At 38.7% G+C, this 21,679-nt stretch overlaps 1 non-coding gene across 1 annotated transcript; it reads left to right on the top strand.

Moving 5' to 3' along the window:
* Nucleotides 1–18,855: 18,855 nt before the first annotated feature.
* Nucleotides 18,856–18,962, top strand: LOC135276558 (U6 spliceosomal RNA). The gene has a single exon (XR_010344118.1). It is a non-coding gene; the product is annotated as a U6 spliceosomal RNA (small nuclear RNA).
* The last annotated feature ends 2,717 nt before the right edge of the window (nt 18,963–21,679 follow it).

Genomic DNA, 21,679 nt, shown 5'->3' with positions numbered 1-21,679 from the left:
TAGTTACTCTTATTCCAGTATCATCAGGAGGAACTCTTTCTACCTTGCTTCAATGAAATTTTATTCATTCTGAGTGGTATTAATAGTATAACAAATATGACAAAATGAACGTTATTATTTTTAAGGCTTTAATATGTGCCACTTTCCTGAGTAAGCATTAACTCACTGAATCATCAACATTGTTATTCCATATCATAAGGCTTCTATAAGATTATTTAAAACCATTCCCCTAGAAAGTAGGGAATTTGAATCCAGATCCTCTGACTCCAGAGATCATGCTCTTTTTAGAGCATTCTACCTGATACTGGTAATATTCAGAACTCTGTCTCTCTGTCTAAACTGTAAGCTCTTTGAGATGTAGGAGTATGTCTTTGTAGCTCTGTATGCCCACAGTGTTTAACACTGCATTTCATGCATAATTGCTGCTGAGATTCTTTAATGAATACATGGAAAAGAGGACGTGAAAGTCTGAGAACTCTAATATAGTTTTCTTAAGTCTAATGTAGTTTTCTTATACTACTTCGTTTCCTATCATTCACATCCTTAGCTCATTATTGCAAATTACAAAAACTTCATACAAACCATACAGAAGAAGCTGCAGCTGAAACAGGGCTCTGAGACCCATGTTAGCTGAACTGTCCTGAGAAGTGAAGCTATGAAAGTATCACATGATGAGCAGCCCAACACAGGCTCAACATTTGTGAGTCAGCTAGAAATGTAACAGCAGTATGAGCTAATTTCCACACACTGGCAACAGTTTTGTCTAAGCCACAGCATTCTAGATCTCCAATCACTACAACCACAATATTTATTGAGCAATAACAATTGCCAGATGCAATTCAGAATGTTGAATCCAGCATCATCTTTACCCAGGAGACTTGTAATTTAAATCCCATAGGCCTACAGAAACTTAAGGAGGAAAGAAGGCAATGGCTTCCTCTCCTCTATCTCCCATCTCCTACCTGTACTAAATAAACAATGCAATGTTCCTGACACAAATCAAAATACCCCCTGGTACTGTATTAGGCACTCAATGAAGAAATGTTAGTTAACTCATTCAGGCTGAGGTGATAGCATTTAGTGTACTGGAGCAGTGACTTGCCATATAGACTCCAGTGTCCCAAACATGTTAGTACAGCTTCTAAATGTGGTTAATACTCTAATATAGTTTATGATGTGAGATCAAAGATGTAGCTAAGGTTGGACTTAGAAAAAAAATTGTAAATGAGCTGGAAATATAATTGCACCTCTTGTAATAACATTACATTCTGTTCTCTGATATATGCCTCTTTCATTCCACTAGGCATCATCCTATTTAAAATTTCAACTAATTTCTACTAAACATTTAACTAGCAATGAGCCAATTCATGCATTACATTTTAAAGTTACTTTTTATTTTTATAAAAGTAATACATGTACATAATTTTAAAAATAAAACATGACAGAAAAGGAGTCCTCAAGTCTAACTCCCCTTCAACTCCTATTTCTGATTCTCTATAGTAGCCACTTTTAATTTTTTTTAGCTATTTCTTTTGATGAGAGACATATAACCAAAATATATAGAAAAACATTGCAGGGAGTATATATAGATTAAAAAGAGTTTCCTATTAAAGAAATTTTTTTTGGCTTGGAAATACAGAATTAAAACCCAACCACAGCCCATAAGTCTAATATACTTGAAATTTGGCTTTAACAAGTTAAATATTTTTCCAATGCACCTAAAGTGCTGAGGTGTTTCTTATTAGTATTTGATATTTCTATGACCAAGCATTCTCTATTTACTTTTAAAAAGCTTTCACAAAGTTTTTATTCTCTAAGATATAACTATTTGGGAGGTAGCTGGGAAAAGGATCATTTACAATTAACGAAAGCCTTCAAGGTTTATTTCAATTATTCTTAAAGATCCAAAGCACAGTTGAATCTCTTAAATATCTCAGAAATCCTTAACTTTGGGAGGCTGAGGCAGGTGGATCACCTGAGGTCAGGAGTTTGAGATCAGCCTGACCAACATGGAGAAATCCCGTCTCTACTAAAAATACAAAATTAGCCGGGCATGGTGGTGCATGCCTGTAATCCCAGCTACTCGGGAGGCTGAAGCAGGAGAATCACTTGAATCCGGGAGATGGAGGTTGCAGTGAACCAAGACTGCACCACTGCACTCCAGCCTGGGAAACAAGAGCAAAACTTCGTGTCAAAAAAAAAACAAACCTGATGAGGCTGGGCATGGTGGCTCACACCTGTAATCCCAGCACTTTGGGAGGACAAGGTGGCTGGATCACTTGAGGTCAGGAGGTCCAGACTAGTGTCACCAACACGGTGAAACCCTATCTCTACTAAAAATACAAAAACTAGCTGGGCATGTTGATGGATGCTTGTAGTCCCAGCTACTAGGGAGCTGAGGCTAGAGAATCACTTAAACCCAGGATGTGGAGGATGCAGTGAGCCAAGATCATGCTACTTTACTCCAGCCAGAGTGACAACAGTGAAACTCCATCTCAAAACAAACAAACAAACAAACAAAAGCCTGATGACATGACTTTGTCTACTTAAAATGAGTGTATTTTTTCTTTATGTTAGGTCAAGCACTCAGCACCTTCAAAAAACAAGCATCAGTCAGTTCTAGAGAAAGCGAAAAACTTTATAGCTGAGCTATAGTTAACCTTATTTATAAAATTATTACATTAAAATAAAGGTGAAAATAGGTGGATGTATACCTGTTAATAGAGAGTCCAAATGCCAAATAGGAAATTTGGGCTTTATTCCATAAGCAATGAGGAAATGGTTAATATTTCTAAACTAGGGAATGACAGCTTAAGAAAAATTATTCTGATAGCAATGCATGAAATGATTTCATGGTGGTCAAAAAATAAAGTAAGAAAGATCAAGGCCAGACATTGTACGTAGCTCATGCCTGTAATCCCAGCACTTTGGGAGGCTGAGGAGGAAGGATCACTTCAAGCCAAGAGCTCAAGACCAGCCTGGGCAACATAGCAAGACACTGTCTCTATCAAAAAAAAAAAAAAAAAAAAAAAAAGAGCAAAAAGAACAAAGCGGGAGGCATCACACTACCAGACATCAAACTATACTACAAGGCTACAGTAATCAAAACAGCATGGTACTGGTACCAAAACAGAGATATAGAACAATGGAACAGAACAGAGGCCTTGGAGGCAACACCACATATCTACAACCATCCGATCTTTGACAAACCTGACAAAAACAAGCAATGGGGAAAGGATTCCCTGTTTAATAAGTGATGTAGGGAAAACTGGCTAGCCATATGCAGAAAGCAGAAACTGGACCCCTTCCTGACACCTTACACTAAAATTAACTCCAGATGGATTAAAGACTTAAACATAAGACCTAACACCATAAAAACCCTAGAAGAATATCTAGGCAAAACCATTCAGGACATAGGCGTAGGCAAGGACTTCATGACCAAAACACCAAAAGCATTGGCAACAAAAGCCAAAATAGACAAATGGGACCTAATCAAACTCCACAGCTTCTGCACGGCAAAAGAAACAGTCATTAGAGTGAATTGGCAACCAATAGAATGGGAAAAAATTTTTGCAGTTTACCCATCTGACAAAGGGCTGATATCCAGAATTTACAAAGAACTAAAACAGATTTACAAAAAATAAACAAACAAGCCCATTCAAAAGTGGGCGAAGGATATGAACAGATACTTTACAAAAGAAGACATACATGAGGCCAACAAACATATGAAAAAATGCTCATCATCACTGGTCATTAGAGAAATGCAAGTCAAAACTACATTGAGATACCATCTCACGCCAGTTAGAATGGCAATCATTAAAAAATCTGGAGACAACAGATGCTGGAGAGGATGTGGAGAAATAGGAACACTTTTATACTGTTGGTGGGAGTGTAAGTTAGTTCAACTATTGTGGAAGACAGTATGGCGATTCCTCAAGGACCTAGAAATAGAAATTCCATTTGACCCAGCAATCCCATTACTGGGTATATATCCAAAGTATTATAAATCATTCTACTATAAGGACACATGCACATGAATGTTCATTGCAGCACAGTTTACAATAGCAAAGACCTGGAACCAACCCAAATGCCCATCAATGATAGACTGGACAGGGAAAACGTGGCACATATACACCATGGAATATTATGCAGCCATCAAGAACAATGAGTTCGTGTCCTTTGTAGGGACATGGATGAACCTGGAAACCATCATTCTCAGCAAACTGACACAAGAACACAAAATCAAACACTGCATGTTCTCACTCATAGGTGGGTGTTGAACAATGAGAACACATGGACACAGGGAGGGGAGCACTACACACTGGGGTCTGTTGGGAGGAAACAGGGAAGGGACAGTGGGGGGTGGGGAGTTGGGGAGAGATAGCATGGGGAGAAATGCTACATATAGGTGAAGGGGAGGAAGGCAGCAAATCACACTGCCACATATGCACCTATGCAACAATCTTGCATGTTCTTCACATGTACCCCAAAACCTAAAATGCAATAAAAAAAAATTAGCCAGGTATGATAGTGCATGCCTATAGTCCTAGCTACTTTTGGGAAGCTGAGGTGGGAGAAATGCTTAAGTCCAGGAGTTCAAGGTTATAGTGAGCTATGATCACACCACTACATTCCAGCCTGGGTGACAGAACAAAACCCTGTCTTTGCCAAACAAACAAACAAACAAACAAACAGACAAGGAAGGAAGGAGGGAAGGAGGAAAGGAGGGAAGGAGGGAAGGAAGGAAGGAGGGAAGGAGGGAAGGAGGGAATGAGGGGAGAAGGAGGGAGGGAGGGTGGGAGGGAGGGAGGAAGGGAGGAATAAATCAATAAGGAGGAAATTTAAATATTCCAGACCAGAGGCATCAGACATTCAAGTAATGTTGGTAGTATTGACGTATCTGATCTGAAGTCAAAAAACCTCTTACTGGCTATAAACTGCTCATGGAAAATGAGTAGTTTACCCTTCAGATGATAGTGTGTTTATTATACATCAGTCCCAGTGACCACTTCACAAAACAATTTCTTCAGGTAGTTAGGTTGATCTTTTTTATAGATATCATTCTTAATAACATGGATATAAAAATACACCTTGGTTTCAACAAACGCTTTGTATAAAATTTATTTATTCTAATATAAACTCTTTACTTTTGAGAGAGGGACACAGAAAAGTTATCTTGAAATAATAAGATATGAATTTGAGAGTTCAATGAAACAAAGTCAAATTTTTGGTTTAAGCTTTCAGCTTATAAACATGTTAAGTTTTTTTAGATGATTAGTATAGGAAATAGGCACTGACAATGAATTACAGGGCTGTGTGAATTCAGAAGGCTTGCAAGTTGAAGGAAATTGTAGCTAACATTTCAGATTATTCAGGGTAGAAGAAATCATTTCATTATTTGTGCTCCATTTATGACTGAAAACTCATCCTCTCAAATATTGCCATGGTTTTCAGCAGGCAAGATCATTTAGGTTTGCCATCTCAGGGGCTATTATGAAATACTGGGTGGACATTACTGGGTTCATGTGCTTGTTTACTTCTTTCATTTTTCTCTTTGCTGACCAAAGGAAATTACAAACCATTATGTGCAACTGTGCCATCATTACAGATTTATGACTCCTTTGACAGATTTAAGAATGCAAAAGCCTTAAGGAGATGCTTTCTTCAAAATATAATTCTGTTTCTCACTCTCAAAATTGATCTCTCTCAAACTCCCTTCTCCTCTGGAACTGCTACTCCCAGTACAGAGAAAACAGGATATATAAAAATATATATAAGTATATATATACATATATATATATTTATATATATATGCATATACACACACACATACACATATATATAATGTGAAGTTTCATTCACTCTACTATATTCAATTCTTAAAACAAATTTATAATTGTATTCAATAGTCAACTTAATGGCAAGGTCAATCTTATGGAAAATATCAGCTCTGTAATAATAAAGAAAGGAATATAAAAGCTTGTGAGTGGTAATCCATGCCCCTCAAAGTATGATAGTTTTAACTCAATTAGAACTCACATAATGAAGACTAAGAACTAAGTGATTGCTGGCAAGATGGCCAAATAGGAACAGCTCCAGTTTACAGCTCCTAGCAAGACTGATGCAGAAGTCAGGTGATTTCTGCATTTCCAACTGAGGTACATGGTTCATCTCACTGGGACTGGTTAGAGAGTGGGTGCAGCCCAAGGAGGATGACCCAAAGCAGGGTCGGGCATCAACTCACCTGGGAAGCGCAAGGGATCTGGGAACTCCCCATCCTAGCCAAGGGAAGCCATTAGGGTCTCTACCCAGCCCTCTGGCCTGGATCCTGCACTCTTTCCACAGCCTTGCAATCCACAGACTAGAAGATTCCCTCGGATACCTATACCACCATTAGGGACCTGGGTTTCCAGCACAAAACTGGGCGGCTGTTTAGGCAGACACCTAGCTAGCCACAGCAGTTTTATTTTTCATACCCCAGTGGCACCTGGAAAGCCAGACAGACAGAAACATTCACTCCCCTTGAAAGGGGGCTGCAGCCAGGGAGCCAAGTGGTTTGGCTCGGTGGGTCCCACCCCTATAAAGATCAGCAAGCCAAGATCCACTAGCTTGAAACTTTCGCAGCCAGCACAGCAGTCTGAGCTCTATCTGGGATGCCCAGCTTGGTGGGGGGAGGAGTGTCCACCATTACTAAGGCTCCAGTTGGTGGTTTTAACCTTACACTGTAAACAAAGCCTCCAGGAAGTTTGAACTGGGCAGAACCCTCCACAGCTCAGCAAGGCCGCTGTAGGCCGACTGTCTTACTAGATTCCCTTCTCGCTGGACAGGGCAACTCTGAAAAAAGGCAGGAGCCCATCAGGGACTTACAAATAAAGCCCCCACCTTCCTGGGACAGAGCACCTGGGAAAAGGGGCGGTTGTGGCCACAGTTTCAGCAGACTTAAACATCCCTGCCTGGAGCTCTGAAGAGAGTTATGGACCTCCCAGCACAGCGTTTGAGCTCTGATAAGGGACAGACTGCCTCCTCAAGTGGATCTCTGACCCCTGTGTATCCTAACTAGGAGACACCTCCCAGTAGGGGCAACAGACACCTCATACAGGAGAGCTCTGGCTGGCATCTGGCAGGTACCCCTCAGGGACAAAGTTACCAGAGGGAGGAAGGGTAGCAATATTTGCTGTTCTGAAGCCTCCGCCAGTGATACCCAAGCAAACAGGGTCTAGAGTGGACCTCCAGCAAACTCCAGCAGACCTGCAGCAGAGGGGTCTGACTATTAGAAAGAAAGCTAACAGACAGAAGGGAATAATATCCACATCAACAAAAAGGACATCCACTCAGAGACCTCATTTGAAGGTCACCAACATCAAAGACCAAAGGTAGATAAATCCACAAAGATGGGGAGGAACCAGTGCAAAAATGCTGAAAATTCCAGAAACCAGAATACCTCTTCTACTCCAAGGGATCACAATTCCTGGCCAGCCAGGGAACAAAACTGGATGGAGAATGAGTTTGACAAATTGACAGAAGCAGTCTTCAGAAGGTGGGTAATGACAAATTCCTCTGAGCTAAAGAAGCATGTTCTAACCCAATGCAAGGAAGCTAAGAACCTTGAAAAAAGGTTAGAAGAATTGCTAACTAGAATAACCAGTTTAGAGAATAACATAAATGACCTGATGGAGCTGAAAAATACAGCACGACAACTTCGTGAAGCATACACAAGTTTCAATAGCCAAATGGATCAACCTGAAGAAAGGATATCAGAGATTGGAGATCAACTCAACGAAATAAAGCAAGAAGACAAGATTAGAGAAAAAAAGAGTGAAAAGAAACAAACAAAGCCTCCAAGAAATATGGGATTACGTGAAAAGACCAAATCTGTGCTTGATCAGTGTACCTGTAAGTGACAGGGAGAATGAAACTCAGTTGGAAAACACTCTTCAAAATATTATCCAGGAGAACTTCCTCAACCTAGCAAGGCAGGCCAACATTCAAATTCAGGAAATACAAAGAACACCACAAAGACACTCCTTGAGAAGAGCAATCCCAAGACACATAATCATCAGATTCACCAAGGTTGAAATGAAGGAAAAATGCTAAGGGCAGCCAGAGAGAAAGGTCGGGTTACCCACAAAGCCGATCAGACTAACAGTGGGTATCTACAAGCCAGAAGAGAGTAGGGGCCAATATTCAACATTCTTAAAAAAAAGAATTTTCAGCCCAGAATTTCATATCTAGCAAAACAAAGTATCATAAGAAGAGGAGAAATAAAATCCTTTATGGACAAGCAAATGCTGAAAGATTTTTGTCATCACCAGGCCTGCCTTACAAGAGCTCCTAAAGGAAACACTAAACACGGAAAAGAATAACCGGTACTGGCCACTGCAAAAACATACCAAATTGTAAAGACCATTGATGCTATGAAGAAACTTCATCAACTAATGAGCAAAATGAACAGTTAGCATCACAATAGCAGGATCAAATTCACACATAACAATATTAACCTTAAATGTAAATGGGCTAAACGCCCCAATTAAAAGACAGACTGGCAAATTGGATAAAGCGTCAAGACTCATCGGTGTGCTATATTCAGGAGATCTATCTCATGTGCAAAGACATACATAGGCTCAAAATAAAAAGATGGAGAAATATTTTCAAGGCAAATGGAAAGCAAAGAAAAAAAGCAGGAGTTGTAAAACTATCTCTAATAAAACAGATTTTAAACCAACAAAGATCAAAAGAGACAAAGAAGGGCATTACATATGGTAAAGGGATCAATGCAACAACGAGAGCTAACTATACTAAATATATATGCACACAATACAGGAGCACCCAGATTCAAAAAGCACGTTTTTAGAGACCTACAAAGAGACTGAGACTCCCACACAATAATAGTGGGAAACTTTTACAATCCACTGTCAATATTAGACAGATCAAGGAGACAGAAAATTAACAAGTATATCCAGGACTTGAGCTCAGCACTGGACCAAGTGCACCTAATAGACATCTGCAGAACTCTCTACCCCAAATCAACAGAATATACATCCTTCTCAGCACCACATCACACTTATTCTAAAATTGACCACATAATTGGAAGTAAAACACTTCCCAGCAAATGCAAAAGAATAGAAATTGTAACAAACAGTCTCTCAGACCACAGTGCAATCAAATTAGAACTCAGGATTAAGAAACTCACTCAAAACTGCACAACTATAACGAAACTGAACAATCTGCTTCTCAATGACTACTGGGTAAATAACAAAATTATGGCTGAAACAAAGATATTCTTTGAAACCAGTGAGAACAAAGACACAACATACCAGAATCTCTGGGACACATTTAAAGCAGTGTCTAAGTGTCTAGAGTGAAATTTATAGCACTAAATGCCCACAAGAGAAAGTGAGAAAGATCTGAAACTGACACCCTTAACATCACAATTAAAAGAACTAGAGAAGCAAGAGCAAACAAATTCAAAAGCTAGCAGAAGACAAGAAATAACTAAGATCAGAGCAGAACTGAAGGAGTTAGAGACACAAAAAACCCTTCAAAAAATTGATGAATCCAAGAGCTGGTTTTTTTGAAAAGATCAAAAAATGGATAGACCACTAGCCAGACTAATAAAGAAGAAAAGAGAGAAGAATCAAATAGATGCAATAAAAAAATGATAAAGGGGATATCATCATTGATCCCATAGAAATACACACTACCATCAGAGAATACTATAAACACCTCTATGCAAATAAACCAGAAAACCTAGAAGAAATGGATAAATCCCTGGACACTTACATCCTCCCAAGACAGAACCAGGAAGAAGTAGAATCCCTGAATAGACCAATAACAAGTTCAGAAATTGAGGCGGCAATTAATAGCCTACCAACCAAAAGAAGTCCAGGACCAGATGGTTTCACAGCCAAATTCTACCAGAGGTACAAAAAGGAGCTGGTACCATTTCTTCTGAAACTATTCAAAACAATAGAAAAAAAAAAGGAATCCTCCCTAACTCATTTTATGAAGCCAACATCATCCTGATACCAAAACCTGGCAGAGACACAACAAAAAAAGAAAATTTCAGGCTAATATCCCTGATGAACATTGATGCAAAAATCCTCAATAAAATATGGCAAACCAAATCTAGCAGCACATCAAAAAGCTTGTCCACCATGATCAAGTTGGTTTCAACCCTGGGATGCAAGGCTGATTCAACATATGCAAATCAATAAATGTAATCCATCACATAAACAAAACCAATGACAAAAACCACATGATTATCTCAATAGATACAGAAAAGGCCTTCGACAAAATTCAACAGCACTTCATGCTAAAAACTCTCAATAAACTAGGTATTGATGGAATGTATCTCAAAATAATAAGAGCTTTTTATGACAAATCCACAGCCAATATCATACTAAATGGGCAAAAACTAGAAGCATTGCCTTTAAAAACCAGCACAAGACATGGATGCCCTCTCTCACCATTCCTATTCAACATAGCATTGGAAGTTTTGGTCATGTCAATCAGGCAAGAAAATGAAATAAAGGTTATTCGGTTAGGAAAAGAGGAAGTCAAATTATCTCTGTTTGCAGATAACATGACTGTAAATTTAGAAGACCCCATCGTCTCAGCTCAAAATCTCCTTAAGCTGATAAGCAACTTCAGCATAGTCTCATGATACAAAATCAATGCGCAAAAATGACAAGCATTCCTACACACCAATAACAGACAAACAGAGAGCCAAAACACGAGTGATCTCCCATTCACAATTGCCACAAAGAGAATAAAACACTTAGGAATACAACTTACAAGGGGTGTGAAGGACCTCTTCAAGGAGAACTACAAGTCACTGCTCAAGGAAATAAGAGAGGACACAAACAAATGGAAAAACATTCCATGCTCATGGTTAGGAAAAATCATGATCATGAAATGGCCATACTGCTCAAAGTAATTTATAGATTCAATGCTATCCCCATCAAGCTACCACTGACTTTCTTCACAGAATTGAAAAAAACTACTTTAAACTTCATATGGAACCAAAAAAGAGCCCACACAGGCAAGATAATCCTGAGCAAAAAGAACAAAACTGGAGGCATCATGCTGCCTGATTTCAAACTATAATAAAAGACTACAGTAACCAAAACAGTATGGTACTGGTACCAAAACAGATCTGTAGACCAATGGAACAGAACAGAGTCCTCAGAAATAACACCACACTTCTACAACCATCTGATCTTTGATAAACCTGACAAAAACAAGCAACGGGGAAAAGGTTCCCTATTTAATAAATGGTGTTGGGAAAACTGGCTAGTCATATGCAGAAAACTGAAACTGGATCCCTTTCTTACACCTTATACAAAAATTAACTCAAGATGAATTAAAGACTTAAACATAAGACCTAAAACCATAAAAACCCTAGAAGAAAACACAAGCAATACCATTCAGGACATAGGCATGGGCAAAGCCTTCCTGACTAAAACACCGAAAGCAATGGCAACAAAAGCCAAAATAGACAAATGGGATCTAGTTAAACTAAAGAGCTTCTACACAGCAAAAGAAATTATCATCAGAGTGAACAGGCAACAACTACAGAATGGGAGAAAATTTTTGCAACCTCTCCATCCAACAAAGGATTAATATCCAGAAGCTACAAAGAATTTAAACAAATTTACAAGAAAAAAACAACCCCATCAAAAAGTGGGCAAAGTATACGAACAGACAATTTTCAAAAGGAGACATTTATGCAGCCAACAAACATATGAAAAAAAAAGCTCATCATCACTGGTCATTAGAGAAATGCAAATCAAAACCACAATGAGATACCATCTCACGCCAGTTAGAATGGCAATTATCAAAAAGTCAGGAGACAACAGATGCTGAAGAGGATGTGGAGAAATGCGAACGCTTTTACACTGTTGGTGGGACCACAAATTAGTTCAACCATTGTGGAAGACAGTGTTGTGATTCCTCAAGGATCTACAACTAAAAATACCATTTGACCCAGTAATCCCATTACTGAGTATATACCCAAAGGATTATAAATCATTCTGTTATAAAGACACATGCACACGTATGTTTATTGCGGCAGTGTTCACAATAGCAAAGACTTAGCACCAACCCAAACACCCAACAATGATAGACTGAATAAAGAAAATGTTGCACATATACACCATGTAATACTATGCAGCCATAAAAAAGGATGCATTCATGTCCTTTGCCAGGACATGGATGAAGCTAGAAACCATCATTCTCAGCAAACTATCACAAGAACAGAAAACCAAACACCACATGTTCTCACTTATAAATGGGAGTTGAACAAGGACAACACATGGACACAGGAGGGGAACATCACACACTGGGGCCTGTCAGGGATGGGAGGCTAGGGGAGCAATTGCATTAGGAGAAATACCTAATGTAGGTGACGGGGTGATGGATGCAGCAAACTACCATGGCATGTGTATACCTATGTAACAAACCTGTATGTTCTGCACATGTACCCTAGAACTTAAAGTATAATATAAACAAATAAATAAGAAGAAAAAATAAAAAAAGAACTGACTAAGACTGAGACTTAATTCTAAGACTAAGAATTCTATACTCAATGATTTTGAGTATGGGATTCTCAAATAAAAGTTGGGAAGAGTTAAACTCACCAAAAAGATCCAAAGAAACATAGTTTGATGAAGTAATGAACAACTATTATGCCAAATGTATAGTATTAGTACATCTTCACACAGTCTTGATTAGGTAGCATAATAAGAAAGTCAATGACTGGTAAGGTAACCAATCAAGCTGTTAATAAAGCCAATTTCCCTCAGTTCTAGAATAAAAAAGATGAGCAAAACTGAAAAGAAAAGAATTGTTGTAGACTGTGCAGGGTGGCCCCAAAATTCCCATATGTGTACCCTTGTGCACTATGACTTTATACCGTGCAGGTGAGCCTGAACTAGACTACTAATGATGATAGACTCATGGCTATCACCTCACTAGATGTAGAATAATCACCAGACATGTGCGGCATCATCCTAGGCAATCTAGCTATCTTTTTTGAAGGAAGAAATACACAGTCAACCCACAAAACTGTGAGAAATAAAGATATTATTATAATTCACAAAGCTTTGGATAGTTTATTATGGAGCAAAACTAACTGACACAGAAAAATGGTACTAGAACTGAAGTGCTGCTGTTACAGCAACCTGAAACATGTAGCATTAGCTTTGGGACAAGGTGATGGATAGAGGCTGGACAAGTGACAGGAAACTTGTTAGCCAAAATTGAGAAAATAGAGAATAAACTGTTAGGAGCAAGAAAAGTGGTAAGAAACTGCTATAGCACTCTGAAAAAAAATAGCAATCTGTATTATATAGTAGTGCAACAACAGCAAAACTGTTGCCTATGGAAAATTTTTCCCAATGGGCCGGGTATGGTGGCTCATGCCTGTAATACCAGCACTTTGGGAGGCTGAGGCGGGCAGATTACCTGAGGTCAGAAGTTCCAGACCAACCTGACCAACATGATGAAACCCCGTCTCTACTAAAAAAAATACAAAAATTAGCCTGGCGTGATGGTGAACACCTATAATCCCAGCTACTCAGGAGGCTGAGGCAGGAGAATCACTTGAACCTGAGAGGCGGAGTTTGCAGTGAGCCCAGATTGTGCCACTGCACTCCAGCCTGGGCAACAGAACGAGACTCTCAAAAAAAAGAAAAAGAAAATTTACCCGGTGAATTAGAGAATCAGCTAAGGAGATTGCCTGGCAAAATGTTGAAGGAGTAGATTTTTTAAAATTGTATAAGGTATCATACAAAAACAAGAGAAATGAGCTGAAGAAAGAACTGTGCAGTTTTCCTGCAGAATTCATAAGCAATATAAAGGAGCCAGGACTTGAGAGCTGGGAGGAAAATACTTCATATTTCTGGTATCTCTAGCCATTAAAAGATTCTCAAAGTAATAAATGATGGGCTGGGTATAGAGGTTCATGCCTGTAACCCCAGCACTTTGAGAAGCCAAGGTGAGGTGATCATTTGAGGCCAGGAATTTGAATTGCAGTGAGCTATGATTACACCATTGCATTCCTGCCTTGGTGACAGAGCAAGACCCTGTCTCAGAAAAAAAAAAAAAAAAAAAGGAAATGCCTTCACAGTGAAGATCCAGATAAAGGGTATGGCTGAAAGACCCCTTGTTAAACCACTGAATGGTGTAAGGTGGTGCCTAGAATCTTAAGGATGTATCACAGCAGCCTAGTATGCAGCCCAAAGGTGAGAGTGGCTATCTCAAAATGAATCAGTGATGTGGTCTTTAGGGCATGGAATAGGCCCAAATCATATTCATAGGAGGTCCACAAAGCTCTACAAAGTTTTAAAAAGAGTTATAATGATAAAAATCCTTGCAAGCTTGGACTAAAAAAAGTTCAAAATAAAAAGATTTCTCTGGGCCCCCAATTTTCTACATTCAGGAAGCAGGCTAAGAAAGCCGCCCAGCTGCAAATATAAGCTATTTTTTATTGAAAACTGAGAGTGTCTCAGAGAGTAGAGGGAAGAGCCCATAGGACAATAAACCTCCTTCCTCTGAGAAGAACACCAGAGGACAGTAAGTAATGGAGTTGAGCCTAGGAAAAACTGGGGCCTAATCAAAAAACATTCTGTGCTTCTTGAATAGAGGGACCCCAGCAACATCTGAAAGGCTAGACTTCAGAAGTTTTATGGGCTGCTAACTGCTACATGTCTCTCATTTCTTCCCTTTAAACGAGAGTATTTGTCGCTCTATTTTAAGTAGGGTATGGGGACAGATAGCTTCAAGAGGAGTTGCACCTGAAAAGCTGTATCATATTCACTTCTGAACTAATTTCATATCACAAGATTATAGACTTTAATACTAATACCTTGGAATAAAATAAAAGGGGGTTTTCATGAAAGCAAGAACTTCTCTCTGTTTTGTTCCTTATTGTATTCCAAACACCAAGGACAGTGATAGGTTCATGATAGGTCCTCAATAAATACTCATTGAATTAACGAATAAACTCTTTCAAAAGTTTAAACTCACATGTCATTTCATTGTTCTTTTTGTACTGTATTAGCAGACACTTGTGGTTTTCATTGCCAAAAAGACAAAAAAAAAAAAAAAAAAAAAAAAAACAGGCCAGGCATGGTGGCTCATGCCAGTAATCCCAGCATTTTAGGAGGCTGAAGCAGGAAGATCACTTCAGCCTAGGTGGTCAAGGGTGCAATGAGTCATAATAGCCTCACTGCACTCTAGCCTGGGTGATGTCACAAAGACAACAACAACAACAAAACCCCAATGTGACCTAAATGTGGTATCCTCTTCACAACAGTAGTCACTTTCAAGAAGAAGAGGTACAACCTCAATGTGAATCCAGCCACTTGCTCAGAGTATCAATAAGAAAATAAGAGAAGTCCTTCAAAGCTCCTAGGATGATCAGCTTGTACTCTGAAGCATGAGATTCTGTTAGTACCTTTTCTTAATATTCACAACTATAGTATTATGACTGGTCATAAAATTATCTAGCTTTTTAGTTCATCTCTTGACTGAATCTATAACCTTCCAGGCTAATAAAGTCCACAGGTTGGCCATACATTGCATGAATAAATATTTTCCTCATATTTTTTAAATTCTAAATTTATTTCAGCCATTAATTTTATAGAATGAGTGACCCTTGTCTTAACAGTTGGAAGACATAAAATTAAGTAAATTGGGCCTGCAATAAGGATGGTATTTTAGCAGTTTTGTGTGGTAATGTTTCATTTATCATGTGAACACGTGGCTATGTTAGAAGAGTATGAATAGTTAATTAGTTTCCTTTTAGATTTTTACTTTCAAAGTAGCACAAAAAGGAAATTTCAAGATAAAGAGAAAAAGAAAAGAAACAAGAAACATATGACACTAGATCATGGACTGCTATCATTCTATTCGAGTTCTTTAAAATTGCTATGGTCTAAGATAATAAGATATAATGGATTCAATCAGTTTCAAAGCTGATTATTTAAAGTAACTGGGTAATGATAATAGCATTTGATAATGTTTATCCCTTAGATGAGAAGCAAATGGAAGAAAAAGGATTTGCTGTAGACAGAATTTTATTTTTAAAGCAAATGCTGTCTGTAAAACCATTAACAAAGTATTTTCTAATATCATTACTGCCTGAGATCTGGGTGTATGTGTCATTTTTCACAGTCTGTTTCATTGAAATGTATAAGGTCAGCTAATAAGAAGCAGTTTGCTGGCGGGGCGCAGTGGCTCACACCTGGAATCCCAGCACTTTGGGAGGCAAAGGCGGGTGGATCACAAGGTCAGGAGTTCAAGACCAGCCTAGCCAACATGGTGAAAACCCTGTCTCTGCTAAAAATACAAACGTTAGCCAGGTGTGGTGATGCATGCCTGTAGTCCCAGCTACTCAGGAGGCTGAGGCAGGAGAATCGCTTGAACCGGAAAGGTGGAGGTTGCAGTGAGCCAAGATCACACCATTGCACTCCAGCCTGGGCAACAAGAGAGAAAGCCTACAAAAAAAAAAAAAAAAAAAAAAAAAAGAAGCAGTTTGCTGTCTGCTGCATGATTAATCAGTAGTTTGCTGTCTGCTGCATGATTAATCAGTCTAGGAGCCTCAGTAGGATTAAGCCTTGGAATAAAGAGGGATTATTTATTTATTTAGCTTTGGCAATTTGGAAAAACTTTACTCACTGAACTAATCACAGATTTTTGTAAGAACATAAGACTCCCCATTATTTAAGGTTACATTTCCAATAAGCTTTTTTTTTTTTTTTTATTTTATTTTTATTTTTTTAGACAGGGTCTTGTTCAGTCAGCCAGGCTAGAGTATAGTGGCTCCATCACAGCTCACTGCAGCCTTGACCTCCTGGGCTCAAGCAATTCTCTCACCTCAGCCTCCCAAGTAGCTGGGACAACAGGCATGCATTATTATGCCTGGCTAACTTTTGTATATTTTGTAGAGATGGGGTTTTGCCGTGTTGCCCAGGCTGGCCTCAAACTCCTGGGCTCAAGCCGTCCTCCTGCCTTGGCCTCCCAAAGTGCTGGGATTACAGGCATGAGCCACTGCACCCGGTCCCAATGACTTCTTTTAGGAGTAATTTACAGTCTTTTTTTTTTTTTTTTTTTTTTTTGAGACGGAGTTTCGCTCTTGATACCCAGGCTGGAGTGCAATGGCGCGATCTCGGCTCACCGCAACCTCCGCCTCCTGGGTTCAGGCAATTCTCCTGCCTCAGCCTCCTGAGTAGCTGGGATTACAGGCACGCGCCACCATGCCCAGCTAATTTTTTGTATTAGTAGAGACAGGGTTTCACCATGTTGACCAGGATGGTCTCGATCTCCTGACCTCGTGATCCACCCGCCTCGGCCTCCCAAAGTGCTGGGATTACAGGCTTGAGCCACCGCGCCCGGCCTACAGTCTTAATACAGAGAAAGAAACGGTGGACATTGGGGAGTAAAACAGTGAAGCATTTTGTCATTGGCAGGTTTTATAAAATGAAAAGTGTGCACACTGATAAACAACCAATATTGCAGATTTTAATATGTTGTTAATCAATATCTACCTATGTTGGCACACATCCGTTAGAAAAAAAAAACATCATGGCCAGAAATAATTTTGCAATCATGTGGCACAACTTCAACATTTCAGAAAAGAGGAACTATAAACCTGAGAAGTGATGTGTACAAGGTAACAGAGCTACTTAGCGGAAGGCAGAAAGGTTGGGCAACAGTGCTGACTTTCTTCAACAGCCAACAATTCTGCCTACGTCATAATAACATCTGGAAAAAGGAGAACCCTCTGACCAAAGTCTGGTCACTTTAAGATTTCACCCCAGGCTGTTTTTTGCTCAAGCCCAGATAAATCTGCTCCTCTTTCTCCAGAGCCCGGAACACTAGAAAGATTCTTTTACTTTGGGCACAATCGATGGAAAACCAACTTAGAAACTTACAAGGAAAGAGTTGCAGTGGTGTTTCTTCCTCCATAATCTCCCTGCCAAAAGATTAGAGTAACTAAAGTCTTTTCAGTAGTGTAGGCTTCGATACATATGACAACACTCATGAGTGTTTTGATCTAATATATACAAAGACATTATTTCTGAAAACATATGATTCTAGTTTTCTTTATATTATGACATATACTTATAATTTTAGGTCACATATTATGGATCTGGCTGGAGGTATGGAATCATGCTACTGTTGCTTCTACTACCACTAATTCTCTACTCTTTAGAGATATTTTTATGCTTTGTGTGTCATTCTGTCACATGAACTGTGTTGTAAAGAGTGTATTTATGAGTTTAGCCATTGGGAGTGGAAACTGATGTATTATGTAGCCTTGCACCTCATGTGCAGCTGAATTATGAAGCAGATCATAACAGCCAAAAAGTCTGTGATCAGAGCAAAAAAGAACTTCAAAACATAAACCATGTTCTTGGCACTAGCCTCATATACTGGACATTCATAACCCACAAATGCCCACGCTATAAATTTGCAAGTTGCATTAATATGGCAGTAAAAGTCACTCTTCTGAAAGCTGCACTTGTAAAATATTTATAAATTCACATGATTGTTCCTGGCAAATAACTACATCTGTCAGCTCTGTCTTTTTGCTCCCAAAGCAGCAGGGTTGGTATCCTGTGTAATTCACAATATGTTCATAAAAAATTATTTTGAAAAATCAAGATGGAAGATATTTTATACAAGGGGGAAATATATCTCCTCCTCCAATGGTTTTGGTGTTGCTATTTGATCTCCTAAGATTCTTTCTCATCAAGGCTTTTTCTCTGAACAAGTTTACATTTTATTGCACTTATCTAGTTTCCAAATTAGCAAGGCAAGTCATGGGGTTGTCTTTAAAATCTCACATTAGTGCTTGCTTCGGCAGCACATACACTAAAATTGGTACAATACAGAGAAGATTAGCATGGCCCCTGCACAAGGATGACACACAAATTCATGAAGCATTCCATATTTTTCTCCAGATGGATTAAAGATTTAAACATAAGACCTAACACCATAAAAACCCTAGAAGAAAACCTAGGCAATACTATTCAGGACATACGCATAGGCAAGGACTTCATGACTAAAACACCAAAAGCAATGGCAACAAAAGCCAAAATAGACAAATGGGATCTAACTAAACTTAAGAGCTTCTGCACAGCAAAAGAAACAATCATTAGAGTGAACTGGCAACCAACAGAATGGGAAAAAAAAAGTGCAAGCTACCCATCTGACAAAGGGCTAATATCCAGAATCTACAAAGAACTAAAACAAATTTACAAGGAAAAAAACAACCCCATCAAAAAGTGGGCAAAGAATATGAACAGACACTTTTCAAAAGAAGACATTTATGCAGCCAACAAACATATGAAAAAAAGCTCGTCATCACTGATCATTAGAGAAATGCAAATCAAAACCACATTGAGATACCATCTCATGCCAGTTAGAATGGCGATCATTAAAAAATCTGGAGACAACAGATGCTGGAGAGGATGTAGAGATATAGGAATACTTTTACACTGTTGGTGAGAGTGTAAATTAGTTCAACCATTGTGGAAGACAGTGTGGTGATTTCTCAAGGATCTAGAAATAGGAATATCATTTGACCCAGCAATCCCATCACTGGGTATATACCCAAAGGATTATAAATCGTTCTGTTATAAAGACATATGTTCACTGCAGCACTGTTTACAATAGCAAAGACTTGGAACCAACCCAAATGCCCATCAGTGATAGACTGGATAAAGAAAATGTGGCACATATACACCATGGAATACTATGCAGCCATAAAATAGGATAAGTTCACGTCCTTTGCAGGGACATGGATGAAGCTGGAAACCATCATTCTCAGCAAACTGACACAAGAACAGAAAACCAGACATCGCATGTTCTCACTCATAAGTGGGTGTTGAACAATGAGAACACATGGACACAGGGAGGGGAACATCACACACTAGGGTCTGTTGAGGGGTGGGGGCTAGGGGAGAGATAGCAGGGGGTGGGGAGATTGGGGAGAATAACATTAGGAGAAATACCTAATGTATGTGATAGGGGGATGGAGGCAGCAAACCACCATGGCATGTGTATACCTATGTAACAATCCTGCAAGATCTGCACATGTACCCCAGAATTTAAAGTATAATTGACAAAAAAAAAGAGTGGTAAGAGCACATATCTTTCCCAATATTAGGGGGAAAGCATTTAGTCTTTCACTATTTAATATGATGTTAACAATAAGATTTTTATACATGTTCTTTATCAAGATGAAGTAATTACTCTCTATTGCTAACTGACTGAGAGTTTTTAATCATCAATATCTGTGGAATTTTGTCAAATTTGCCTTCTGCATATGTTAATATGATTATATAATTTTTCCTCTTTCACCTGTTGATAAATATATACACTCACAATATGTACCCACAATTAAAAATAAAAAAATTTAAAATGATGAATTACTTTAATTGAGCCAAATGTTCAATCAGCTTTGCAAAAAATTAAAAAATAAAATAAAATAAAATCTTACATTAATATGTACAACACAGGCCAGGCATAGTGGTTCACACTTGTAATCCCAGCACTTTGGGAGGCCGAGGCAGGTGGATTGCCTGAAGTCAAGAGTTCGAGATCAGCCTGGTCAACATGATGAAACCCTGCCTCTACTAAAAATACAAAAATTAGCTGGGAGTGGTGGTGGGTGCCTATAGTCCCAGCAACCTGAGAGGCTGAGGTGGGAGAATCACTTGAACCTGGGAGACGGAGGTTGCAGTGAGCAGAAGTAGCACTACTGCAGTCCAGCCTTGGCCGAAAAATAATACATGCATACATACATATATATATATATATACACACATAAATATATATATACACACACACGCATATATACACACACACACATACATACACACACACACACATATATATACACACACACACAACGCAGTGGAGTTTTTCAGTGCCAAAGTCAATATGTATATCAATGTCACATGGTAAAGAAATTTTCTATGTATATAATCTCCCTATAGTATTCAGGAGATGCTTCATATAGGAGACCTTTTAGATAGACCTGTCTAGATAGTTTGTTTTTTTCTTAAGATTGGAAAAATAAAAATAAAAATAAAAGACACCAGATTACATTTTCAGAGATGTATGCCATACAGATGTAATCCATTATTTCTGGGGGGGAGAAAGACCCCCAAAATCATACCCACTAACAGACTGAGTACTTGACAATAAAATATGCTGTTGTATTTGTATTTGTATAATTTTTACTGCCATCTAGCTTTTCCTTCCGTCTCCCCCTACAAAAAAGGATTTAGTTTATAATGCAAACATAATTATTATACAGACAGAACAGTTAAAGGTGAGATCAGAGATACAAAACACCAGAGTATTAAAGTCCTTAAATTGGGGGAGGTAATGCATCCCTTTGAGAATCTAATGAAAACTTTGTGCTCTCTCCCCAGAAAATGCAAGTTAGGTATATACACACAAACAAAACACATAAAACACACTTTTGCATACAAACTCAGGCATTCAGAGACCACGAATACCATTCCACAGACCACCACAGAGGAAGGAGAAAGAAAATGTGTATCAGGAAACTAGAGTAAGAGTATCAGTGCCATTAAGCATGAAGTTTAGCTCTAACTTTGTAGTCAATACAGAAGGGAGAATTCAATGGGTTTCATAGATC

This window comes from Aotus nancymaae, unplaced genomic scaffold (genome assembly GCF_030222135.1).
Source record: "Aotus nancymaae isolate 86718 unplaced genomic scaffold, 86718_ANA_hifiasm-v0.15.2.pri h1tg000025l, whole genome shotgun sequence".
Lineage (NCBI taxonomy): Eukaryota > Metazoa > Chordata > Mammalia > Primates > Aotidae > Aotus > Aotus nancymaae.
This window is presented reverse-complemented; position numbering and strand designations above follow the sequence as displayed.